Source organism: Triticum aestivum, chromosome 3A (genome assembly GCF_018294505.1).
Source record: "Triticum aestivum cultivar Chinese Spring chromosome 3A, IWGSC CS RefSeq v2.1, whole genome shotgun sequence".
Taxonomy (NCBI): Eukaryota; Viridiplantae; Streptophyta; class Magnoliopsida; order Poales; family Poaceae; genus Triticum; species Triticum aestivum.
This window is the reverse complement of record NC_057800.1, coordinates 229988931-230002482: the sequence shown is the minus strand read 5'-3', so window position 1 is coordinate 230002482 and position 13552 is coordinate 229988931.

Here is a 13552-nt window from a genome sequence, read left to right as displayed (position 1 = left end):
TCATATTATTTGCCTTTGCGATCTATTTTCCTTTGCTTTTATTTTCAAATCTATTAAACCAAAAATACCTTGCTGCAATTTATTCTTATTTATTTTATTTGGCGTTCGATCTATCAATCTACTACAATTTATTCACGTTTGTTTGCCAATTTCTAGCATCGTTACCCGAAAGGGATTGACAACCCCTTTAATACATCAGGTTGCGAGTATTTGTTATTTGTGTGCAAGTGTCGTTTACGTGTTGTTGCTTGGTTCTCCTACTGGTTTGATAACCTTAGTTTCATCACTGAGGGAAATACCTACCGTCACCGTGCTGCATCATCCCTTCCTCTTTGGGGAAATACGGACGTAGCTTAAAGCCACTATCAAAAGGAATTTCTGGCGCCGTTGCCGGGGATGATCTTCAACATATACCAGGTTCCTAATCACAAATCTCATCTCCTCGCAATTTATATTATTTTCCGTTTGCCTCTCGTTTTCCTCTCCTCCACTTCACAAAAATTTGTCGTTTTATCTGCCCTCTTTTTCGTTCGCCGTTTTCTTGAAGGATCTGTTTTTGAGTGCAATATTGTTGTGTAGTCATCATGGCTCAAGAGAACACCAAGTTGTGTGATTTCTCAAATACCAATAACAATGATTTTATTGGCACTCCGATTGCTCCCGCCACTAGTGCGGAATCTTGTGATATTAATACTGCTTTGTTGAATCTTGTTATGAATGATCAATATTCCGGTACTCCTAATGAGGATGCCACATCCCATCTTAATACCTTCGTGGAATTATGTGATATGCAAAATAAAAAAGATGTGGACAATGATATTGTGAAGATAAAATTATTTTTGTTTTCTTTGCATGATTCTGCAAAAAAATGGTTTTCTTCTTTGCCTCGCAATAGTATCGATTCTTGGAATAAGTGAAAAGATGCTTTTATCACTAAGTATTTTCTACCCGCAAAAAATATTTCCCTTGGAACCTAGATCATGAATTTCAAGCAACTTGAACATGATCATGTTGCACAATCTTGGGAAAGGATGAAAATGATGCTAAGGAATTGCCCAACTCATGGGTTAAATCTTTGGATGATCATACAAATTTTTTACGCGGGGTTGAATTTTGTTTCTCGTAATCTTTTAGATTCCGCCGCGGGAGGTACTTTTATGGAAATTACTCTGGGTGAAGCCACCAAATTTCCTGATAACATTATGGCAAATTATTCACAATGGCATACCGAAAGAGTTCCTACTAGTAAAAAAGTTAATTCGGTTGAAGAAATTTCTTCTTTGAGTGAAAAAGTTGATGCTCTTATGAAATTGGTTGCTAGTAAAAGTGCTCCTATTGATTTCAATAATATGCCTTTGTCTATTTTGATTGAGCAAAATAGTGATGCCGTAGATGTGAATTTTATCTCTCGAAATAATTCCAACAACAATGCTTATAGAGGTAATTTTAATCCTAGGCCTTTTCCTAGTAATTCCTCTAATAATTATGGTAATTCCTATGGAAATCCTTCTTATAATAACAATAGGAACACCTCTAATCTTGAGAATAATATTAAAGAATTTATCAACACGCAAAAAGTTTTCAGAACTACCATAGAAAAAAAGTCGAATAAGATTGATGATTTTTCTAGAAGTGTTGAAAGAATTTCTCATGATGTAGAAAATCTCAAGATGAAAAATTTTGTGCCTAAAGTTGAGAAATCAATTAAAGCTCTCTATGTTTCTATGGATAAAAGTAAGAAAATAACCACTATGCTTAGAGCTAAAAGATAATTTTTAGAAAAAGCGTTTTCTAGTGATTACTTTCGTAAAAGTGATGAAGATCTTAAAATGATTGGTGTTTCTTCTATTGATTCCTTGTTTAGTAAAGTTAAGTTTTATGAAAAAGGGACTGGAGAAGGGTCAACTTTAGTTAGAAGGCGTGCCGATAATTCGGAGGCTGAAAATCTTGTTGAGAAAACTGATAAAAGTGGGTTTGAAGAGGTCAAAACTTTAACTAGTGATGTGCCCACTCTTTTGGATTACAAAGACTTTAATTACAATAGTTTCTCTTTGATTGATTGTATTTTTTTTGTTGCAATCCATGATAAATTCACCACATGCTTATGAACAAAATAAAGCTTTTACTAAACATATTGTTGATGCTGTGATGAGAGCTTTAGAAGAAAAGTTGGAATTAGAAGTTTCAATTCATAGAAAATTACATGATGAATGGCAACCTACTATCAAAGTCAATATTAAAAATTATGAGTGTTTTGCTTTGTGTGACTTGGATGCTAGTGTTTCTACAATTCCGAAATCTTTGTGTGATGTGCTTGGTCTTACCGATATTCAAGAATGTTCTTAAATTTGCACTTGGCAGATTCTACTATTAAAAAGCCTATGGGAAGAATTAATGATGTTCTTATTCTTGCAAATAGGAATTATGTGCCCATATATTTTATTGTTCTTGATATTGATTACAATCCATCCTATCCAAATTCATGGGCGTTCTACCGGGCCCTACTCACTTGTTACACAACAACCGGTTAGAGGAAGAGCCAAGCAAGGGGGACAATGAGTAGGAGAAATGGAAGTTATTCCTGGTAGACCATTTTTACGCACTATCGGTGCCGTGATTGATATGAAAGAAGGCAATATCAAGTTCCATTTTCCTTTGAGGAAGGGTATGGAACACTTCCCTAGAACAAGAATTAGGCCACCATATGAATTAATCATGAGGGCATCTTATGGATCTCGAACCAAAGATGACAAAACTTTGATCCTTGCTTTATGCCTAGCTAAGGGCGTAAAACTATAGCGCTTGTTGGGAGGCAACCAATGAATAAAATTTATTTTTATTTTTTGCTTTCTGTTCTTGAGTGTTGGCACAATTATGCTACTGTTATGATTGTGTTTTTTGTGTTTTAATTAGTGTTTGTGCCAGATAAAGCCTTTAGGATCTTCTTGGGTGATAGTTGTTTGATCTTGCTGAAAAACAGAAACTCTTGCGCTCACAAAAAACAATTATAATTTTTAACCAGAGAGTGATAAAATGGTAATTCTTTTTGCATAAGATTAATATACAAATTTCCCACGTGGTCCTATTTTTTCAGAATTGTTGGAGTTACAGAAGTATTCAAAATTGTCAGATTACTACAGACTGTTCTGTTTTTGATAGATTCGGTTTTCTTTGCGTTGTGTGCTTGTTTTGATGATTCTATGGTTTTCTTTGATGAGTTTTTTCCATAGAAAAGTTGGAATACAGTAGATATAATGAAAGAACAAAATATGAATTGGTTTGCTACATCACTTATAGTAGTGATTTGCTTTCTTATACTAACGGATCTCACCAAGGTTTTGTTGAGTTTTGTGTGATTGAAGTTTTCAAGTTTTGGGTTATCTTACGATGGATGAAGCAATAAGGAGTAAGAAGAGCCTAAGCTTGGGGATGCCTCGACATCCCAAGATATTATCCAAAGATAGCAAGCAACTAAGCTTGGGGATGCCCCCGAGTGGCATCCCCTCTTTCTTCTAACGACCATCGGTATTTTACTCGAAGCTATATTTTTATTCGTCACATACTATGTGTTTTGCTTGGAGCATCTTGTATGATATGAGTCTTTGTTTGTTTTATTTTGTGTTTTAAGTCTTGATTCCTTGCTGGACAAACCTATTTGAGAGAGCCAAAATTATGCCATGACTTGTTAGAATTGCTCTCTATGCTTCACTTAAATTTTTATGAGCTATGGATTTGCTCTAGTGCTTCACTTATATCTTTTTGAGCACGGTGTGCTTTAATATTTTTGAAGAAATTCTCTCTTGCTTCACTTATATTTATTTGAGTGTAGTATTTTTTAAGAAATTCTCTCTTGCTTCACTTAAATTAATTTGAGAGAAAGAAATAGTATGCCCATGATCTTCACTTATATTTGTTTGAGCTTATCAAAAGCAACACATGAAAATTAGTCCCAAAGTGATAGATATCCAAGAAGGATATAATAAAAAAATTCATGAAGATCATTGGACAAAATAAACTTGATTCTTAGTAATAGTTTTGAGATATGATGATGTGATATGTGAGTCATCTTGATGAGTAATTATGCTTTAGTAAGAATATTTGTGTTAAGGTTTGTGATTCCCTATGCAAGCACGAAAGTCAATAGTCATGCAATGAAATTATATCCTACTTGTGGTGCATTATTCGGTGTTAATTATGCTTAATGCTCGCTTATGAGATTATTCGTTTCTTGGTTGGTCACTTCTCAATCTTTTGCTAGCCTTCATTTTGCACTAAGTATGATCACTATTTGTGCATCCAAAATCCTTTAAACCAGTTTTGCCACATGAGTCCACTATATCTACCTATATGCGGTATTCTTTTGCCGTTCTAAGAAAATTTGTATGTGCCATCTCTAATATTCAAAATAAATTTCTCTTTTGTGTGCTCGTACTGCTCGCGAGGCGGTGAGGGGTGGCTAATATTTTCCATGCTAGATGTGTTATTCTCACGATGAATGTTTATTCACTTGTCATTGCACGAGAGTAAGGCAAAGGTATTAGGGATGCCCAGTCCCGAAATGAAAAATGAATTTACTTTATGTTATCAAATAATAAATTCCTTGGAAAGTGTTGGTATGGAAGGCGCCTGTGGATACAGTTAGCCATGGAAAGTGAAAGTATGATGGAAAAAGGAATAAACTTTAATTTCTGTTTGGGAACCACCTATGATATATCTAGCATGGAAAGTGTTGGGAACTCTAAGTCGTTTTTGCTGGTGGGAAAAGTATGCCTCTCAAATGTTTTTATCTCTTAATTTTCGCTTTGAGCTCTGGCACCTCTACAAATCCCTACTTCCCTCTGCGAAGGGCCTTTCTTTTACTTTATGCAATTTTTATTTTTGAATTTGAGTCTCCATCTTCTCTTACAAAAGCACCAACTAGGAGGCACTATGATCGTGCTTGAGCATTGGGTGTAGTTAATATGCGAGTGTGTTTCATGGGTGGATCAATGATTGAGCATGATGGGCTAGGGATAGCTTATTTTAGCGTTGATATTTTGAAAGATATGGTTGCTTGTTGATATGCTTGAGTATTTAAGTTATCATGTCAAAACTAGACTATTGTTTTGAACAATATAAAAGTCCAAATGTCCATGCTATAAAGAAAAGAATATGATATGACATGTTAGGCAGCATTCCACATCAAAAATTCTATTTTTATCATTTACCTACTCGAGGACGAGCAGGAATTAAGCTTGGGGACGCTGATACGTCTCCAACATATATATAATTTTTGATTGTTCCATGCTGTTATATTATCAATCTTGGATGTTTTATAATCATTTTATATCATTTTTTGGTACTAACCTATTGACATAGTGCCAAGCGCCAGTTGCTGTTTTTTGCATGTTTTTTACATCGCGGATAATCAATACCAAACTGAGTCCAAACGCAGCGAAACTTTATGTGGAATTTTTTTGGACCAGAAGACATCCAATGGGCCGAAGAAGCACCTGGGGGGTGCCCCGAGGGGGCACAACCCGCCAGGGCGCGCCTGTGCCCCCAGGCGCGCCCACGTGGGTTGTGCCCACGTCGGTGGCCTCCTGCACCGCCTCTTTGCTCTATAAATACCCCAATATTCCAGAAACCCTAGGGGAGTCAACGAAAATCAATTCCAGCCACTGCAGAGTCCAGAACCACCTGATCCAATCTAGACACCATCGTGGAGGGGTTCACCACTTCCATTGGTGCCTCTCCGATGATGTGTGAGTAGTTCTTTGTAAACCTTCAGGTCCATAGTTAGTAGCTAGATGGGTTCCTCTCTCTCGTTTGTTTCTCAATACAATGGTCTCTTGGAGATCCATATGATGTAACTCTTTTGCGGTGTGTTTGTTGGGATCCGATGAACTTTGAGTTTATGATCAAATCTATCTCTTTTTATCCGTGAAAGTTATTTGAGTTTCTTTGATCTCTTATATGCATGATTTCTTATAGCCTGGTATTTCTTCTCCGATATTTGGGTTTTGTTTGGCCAACTTGATCTATTTATCTTGCAATGGGAAGAGGTGCTTTGTAGTGGGTTCGATCTTACGGTGCTTGATCCCAGTGACAGAAGGGGAACCAACACGTATGTATCGTTGCTACTAAGGAGAAAACGATGAGGTCTATTTATACATAAATAGATCTTGTCTACATCATGTCATCATTCTTATTGCATTACTCCGTTTCTCCATGAACTTAATATACTAGATGCATGCTGGATAGCGGTCGATGTGTGGAGTAATAGTAGTAGATGTAGGCAGGAGTCGGTCTACTAATCTTGGACGTGATGACTATATAATGATCATTGCCTGGATATCATCATGACTATTTGAAGTTCTATTAATTGCCCAACAGTAATTTGTTTACCCGTCGTTTGCTATTTTTCTCGAGAGAAGCCACTAGTGAAACCTACACCCTCGGGTCTCTTTCTCATATTATTTGCCTTTGCGATCTATTTTGCTTTGCTTTTATTTCCAGATCTATTAAACCAAAAATACTAAAAATATCTTGCTGCAATTTATTCTTATTTATTTTATTTGGCGTTCGATCTATCAATCTACTACAATTTATTCACGTCCGTTTGTCAATTTCTGGCGTCGTTACCTGAAAGGGATTGACAACCCCTTTAATACGTCGGGTTGCGAGTATTTGTTATTTGTGTGTAGGTGTCGTTTACGTGTTGTTGCTTGGTTCTCCTACTGGTTCAATAACCTTGGTTTCATCACTGAGAGAAATACCTACTGTCGTTGTGTTGCATCATCCCTTCCTCTTTGGGGAAATACCAACGTAGCTTCAAGCCGCCATCAGTTCCCATTCTCTATTAAAAGTAGGTCTTAATATCCCTTAGTTTCCTTATGGACCCCGCTGCCACGGGAGGGTAGGACAAAAGATGTCATGCAAGTTCTTATATAAGCACGTATGACTATATACAGAATACATACCTACATTGAATTGATGAATTGGAGCTATCGTGTATCGCTCTAGGTTGTGACTGTTATATGATGAATATCATCCAACACAAATATCCATCCTTGATCCAATGCCTACGCTTCTCTCATATTGATCTTTGCTAAGTTACTACCGCTGCTGCTGCTATTACAACCACTACAAAACTGCTACCAATACGGTTACCGTTACTGTTACTAGTGCTATCAAACTATCATATTATTGTGCTACTAAACACTTTGCTGCAGATATTTAGTTCTCCAAGTGTGCTTGAATTGACAACTCAACTGCTAATACTCATAAATATTCTTTGGCTCCCCTTGTGTTGAATCAATAAATTTGGGTGAAATACTACCCTCGAAGACTGTCGCGATCCCTTATACTTGTGGGTTATTAGAGAAGCTCTCCCCATTTAGGGGGGGAGGCCATGAAGGAACAAGCTAGAGGGGGGCCTCTTTTCCCCTCTCTCCCGGTGGTGCTGGAGTGTCGCCGGGGGAACCATCGCCGCGGTGATCGTCTTCATCAACATCATCGTCTTCATCATCTCCCTCATCTATTTTAGGTGGTCCACTCTCCTGAAACCCATTGTAATCTCCTACTTGAACATGGTGTTTTTGTGCTATTAATTATTATCCAAAGACTTGGGTCACTACTATTGTGTTTAAGTAGATTTTTGTTGTCCTATGGTCAATTGATGAATTGCTATGATTGGTTTAAGTTGCTTGTGGTTATGTTATTGTTCTTCGGTGCCCATCATATGAGCGTGAGCTTGGATCACACTACAGAGTTAGTTGTATGTTGATAGGACTATGAATTGAAGGGCGAGAGCGACAGAAGCTTCTTCCTACCATAAAAATTGATTCATACGGGATTAAAGGGGGACCCATTAATCTTAATGCTACGTTTGGATTTTACCTTAATGTATTTGGTTGTTGCAGATGCTTTTCAATAGTTTCAATCATAAGTGCATAGAGTTCCAAGTAAGGGATGACATGCTAGCAGAGGCCTCTCCCACATTAAAACTTGCTAACTAGTAATTGCCTAAGGACAACTCCGCACATCATAACATTGTTATTCCACACTCGCTATTTGTAATATATTATAATATAATTTAAATTTATTTAGGCAGCATCTATTTTTATGTTTTAGTTCTCCATTATCATGCGAAAGCTATCCTCTTTATGCCCATAAAGTAGATTTCTTGTTTCTAGATAAAGCAAACGCTCGGTATACATAGGGTTGTATCAGTGGTGGATAGGACCCGAGAGAATATTGATCTTATTTTTATCTTTTTGTGGGTTCGACAGTTCATACTTGTCGCTTTCATATTTGAAAAGTGCTACAATGATTCCTTGCACTTGAGAATTATCATTGCTCTTGTTGTGTGATTAGCCCACATATTCTGCGGCATGTTCAACCTTGGCATCTAGAGTAGTTCATGGAGCAAGCCGAGGCCTTGGCTATGGTTTTTGCCTCCGTCGTTTGTGGCAATAAGCTCCTGTAATTCATCAGCGGCGGTTGTCGCTGAGTTGGTAAGCAGTGGGATGAAGACATGATCCGCTACTTTGTCAGGTGACAAGCTGTGAGGGCTAGGGTTTGTATTCAAGCCATTGCTATAGAATTCGAGCTACAAGGGGGGGGGAGGAGGAAGGTACAGGACGGATCTGGCTCGCGCAGGAGCTCACACCACACACGCCACCACTAGCCGTTATACCAATCGCCAGCTCAATCTATCCTAGTTACAGGTATAAGTACCGCTTGGTCAGGCCCACTCAGGCCCAGCTAGCCGAGCGGGTAGGCGAGGCTGCCTCTTGGGCCGGCCTTCAGTTTGAACTCCACCTTGGCGCTCCTCTTGATCGCTGACAATCCCTCCCCTGTTAAACCCGGCTTGACCCCAAGCCGGCGCTCTGGGAAACCTTTGCTGCAGAGTGATCTTGTCTTCCTAGGTAGCCATATCTAGCGGAGACGAACTCCACTTGATTAAGACTTGGAGCATGGAATTAGAGCCTCGGTGGATCACCCGCTGTCGCAACACTTGTTCTGGCACCTGAAACTGATCATCCGGAGAAGGAAGTTGTGAGAGCACCTGGTTGTGGGGAGCAATTACTTTCTTGAGAAGCGACACATGGAAAACAGGGTGCACTTTGCTGGAAGGAGGAAGGTGCAGGCGATAAGCCACTTCACCGATGCGTTCCAAAATTTCGAAAGGTCCATAGAATTTGAACGCCAACTTGTGATTTGCCCTCGGTGCCATAGACGACTGAAGGTACGGTTGAAGCTTGAGAAAAACCTTGTCCCCAACTGCAAACGAGCGATCAGAGTGATGTTTATCACCTTGGTGTTTCATACATTGCTGGGCACGAAGCAGATGCTGCTTAACCGAGTCCATAATCACCAGGCGATCGCTGAGCCACTGTTGCAAATCATCAGACTGAACAGTACTTTCAGCAGATAAACCAAAGTGGCGTGGCTCATGTCCATAGATAATTTCAAATGGAGTTTTTCCAGTAGCTGAATGCCAGTTTGTGTTATACCAGAATTACTAGGATCCATTTAGCCCACCACGACTGATGTCCACTGACAAAGCATCTCAAAAAACACTCTGATTGACACGTTCTGTCTGGCCATCTGGCTGCGGATGTCGAGCAGAGCTCATGTGAAGCTGAACGCCTGATTTTTGGAACAGCTCACTCCAAAACTTGCTTGTGAAAATGCAATCACGATCTAAAACTATGGAGCGGGGCATACCATGCAGCTTGTAGATAGTGTTCAGGAAGGCCTCAGCAACAGTTTCAACAGAGAACGGATGATGCAAGGGAATAAAGTGCCCATACTTGGAGAGCTTGTCAATAACCACCAACAAACAGTTGTAACGGCCTGATGGAGGCAAACCTTCAACAAAGTGCATTGTAACCATTTCCCAAGGCAATGAAGGTATTCGTAGAGGCTGAAGAAGACCAGGAGAAGGATCTCTTTCAGGTTTGGCCTGTTGGCACACCAGACAGCTCTGAACATAGTTTTTAATGAAACCTCGCATGCCCTTCCATTGAAACAACTGCTTGACACACATGTAAGTTACTGGAAACCCAGAATGTCCTCCCAGTGGACTGTCATGAAAAGCAGCACATATCTTACTATGCAGTGCTAAGTCACAACCTAACCAAACACACTTGCCCTGTCTGATTACACCAGCTTTGAGAGTAAATTTGCTGTGAGAAGTGGGCGACGTGGATAGCTGTTGCAAAAGTTCCAGAGCTGCTGGATCTTGATCATAGCTTTTCAAAACTTCTGTCAACCAAGCAGGTTGGGCAGATGAAATATGTTGCAGTTCTGGTATTATGTCCCCTAGAGTTGCAGGTCGTCTGGAAAGGGAATCAGTAGCACTACTTTCAATCCCTTTTTTATATTCAATGGCATACTGCAGCCCAAGTAGTTTAGTGAGTGCTTTCTGTTGCCACCTGGTATGCAAACGTTGCTCTGACAGACAGGCCAGACTTCTTTGATCAGTTCTGATGATAAATTCAGATAACTGCAGATACTGGCGCCAGTGTTCCACTGCTAGAAGAATGGCCAAATATTCCTTCTCATACACTGAAAGTGTCTAATTTCTGGGCCTAAGAGCTTTGCTTACATAAGCAATTGGGTGGCCTTCCTGCATAAGTACTGCCCCAATTTCCTACATCACAGGCATCTATCTCCACAATAAATTTCTTGGAGAAATCAGGTAAGGCCAGTACTGGGGGCTGATGTCAGAGCTTGCTTCAGAAGCACAAAGGCTTGTTGTTCATTGTATGTCCACAGAAATGGGACTCCCTTTTTGAGAAGGTTAGTAAGAGGTTTGCTCAGCATACCATAGTGGGCTATGAACTTCCTGTAATACCCAGCCAGGCCCAAAAATCCCCTGACTTCCTTAGCACACACAGGTGTTGGCCAGTTCTGAATAGTAGAAATCTTGGAAGAGTCAGTAGCTACCCCTTGGCCACTGATGACATGTCCCAAGTAAACAACCTGAGTTTGTGCAAAAGCACATTTTGACAGTTTCACTTGCCACTGATGTTGTAAGAGCAGTTTCAACACTTCTTCCAAATTGTAAGTGCAGTGCATAAGAAGGACTAAATATGAGGATATCATCAAAGAGAAGCAACACAAATTTCCTGACACAGGGTGACAGTGTCTCATTCAAGGCAAAATTGAATGTATTAGGTCCTCCAGTAAGACCAAAGGACAACACCAGAAATTCAAAATGGCCAAAATGTGTCTGAAATGTTGTTTTGTGTTCTTCCCCAGGGGCCAACCTGATCTGATGATAACCTGCTCGAAGGTCCAACTTGGAAAACCAACAAGCTCTAGACAACTCATCCAATAACTCATCAATAACAGGGATTGGATATTTGCTCTTCACTGTGATAGCATTCAATTTTCTATAATCATATACAGGTCTCCAAGTTTTATCCTTCTTCTGCACTAATATAACTAGAGAAGAGAAAGCACTGGTGCTGGGTCTAATAATTCCAGCATCCAACATTTCTTTCACTTGCTTTTCCATTTCATCTTCTAGAGCAGGAGGTAGTCTATAGGGCCTGCTGGGCACAGGTTGAGCTCCAGGAACTAAAGGAATTTCATGGTCATACTTTCTTCTTGGAGGGAGACCAGAGGGAGCTTCAAACACAGGAGCATATTTAGTCAACAGTGCTTGGATTTTAGAGGGCAGTTCAGATACTGCCATATCTTCAGTTACCAACAGGGCTGACATTTCTACCAGAGCATAGACTTGAGGGACATCATCCTGACCCAACAGAGTAATTTGTTGCCCTGAGTGCTGGAAGGACAACCAATGTGCAACCCAATCTATTTGCATAGGACTGTGAGTAGCTAACCAATCCAAACCCAAAATTCCATGGTAAGATCACAAAGGAAAAACCCTGAAGTTACTGACAAACTCATTACCAGCACAGGACCACTTGCCATCCAGCAATTGTTGAGAGCATGGGACCAAACTTCCATTAGCCACTTTAACCATATAAACTGGCAAGGAAGAAATGCCCTGAACAGTAGTTGCAACTGTGGAGTCAATGAACAAATGAGTACTGCCTGAATCAACCAGAAAAATTAAGGGTTGCCCTTGCAAATACACTTTCAGTTTCATAGTTGACACTGCTGGATCTGAATTATCTCCTAAGGCAGCTGCAGAAAGATAGATAGCATTGACCTCACCAACAACTGTTTCTTCAGAGTCACTCAGATCAGAGGGCATGTTCTGAACATAATCCAACATTTCATGTACCACATGCAACTGAATTTCCTGTTTGCAGCGATGATCACGGGCCCATCGTTCTCCACATATGAAACACAGACCCTTGGACTTTTTGTAAGCACGCAGAGCAGCCCATTGATCTTCAGTTGGGGCAGCACGAGCTGGTTCAGTGATTTTCTTGTCTTCCGGAACCTTGTTCACTGACGATCGAGAGCTAGAGTAGGTGTGGCGTTTGCTTTCATGGTTTGTACTGCTAGAGTACGTAGTAGTTTCACCCAGCTCTTCAAACAACAAGGCTAGAGCATATGCTGAATCGAAATCCTCAGGTTGCTGAATTCCAACCAACAAGCGAACTGATGGAACTAACCCTTCCATGAATCTGGTGACGTAATGCATCGTGTTTGGATTTGTCTCATAAGCAGTCAGCTGATGATACAGTTCTGAAAATCGCTCCACATACTCTTCGACTGAACTAGTCTGCCGAATGTTGAACATCTGGCGCAACAGATTCTGGTGTTTGTTCCTGCCAAACCTGGATTGCAGCAGGTTGCAAAATTCAGGCCAATTGACATGCGGAGCACGACGCTGAATCGACTCCAACCAATGCGCCGATGTGCCCTCGAACTGAGTAGAAGCAAACGACACCCACTAATGCTGCAGAGTGCTCCACAATTTGAAATAGTCCTCACAATGCGATTGCCAGAGCTTGGGATTCGAGCCATCGAAACGCGGCAACTCCATCCGAGGACCAAACCCAACAACTTTAGACTGGAGCGGACGAAACAATTCAGGAGCCTGAACGATCTGCCTCGAGAGGTTGGGTTCTGACGGCATACCTCGTGCTGGTGGGGGCACGTACTTTGGAACTGCTCCCCGGTGATCTGCTTCGCCGTGGAAATTTTCAGATCCTCCCGATCCACTGCTCGGAGGTGTGCCCTTGGTCGGCGGTGTCGATCCTCGCGGAGACGAAGGGGCGGTGGGGCACGCTGTGGTGCTTCGGTCCACCCCGATCTCACCGCGGAGTTCGTCGAGGTCGACGCCGATCGCGAGCTTGACGTCGTCGATGCGGCCCGAAAGCTGATCCAGCTTGCTGTCGAGCTTGGCGAGGGCCGTGGTCATCTCCTCGCTGCGCTCCGCCGAGCTCCTGGAGAAGGCGGCATCGAAATCGGCCCGAAGAAGCTCGTAAATCGCCTTGGTTTTCGGAGAAATTTTCTCCATGGCCTCGGCGCGACGGCGGGTGGCGAATCGGGTGTGACGGTGGTGGATTGGAATATCCAGGGCTAAGAACGGCTCTAATACCAGATTGTGAGGGCTAGGGTTTGTATTCAAGCC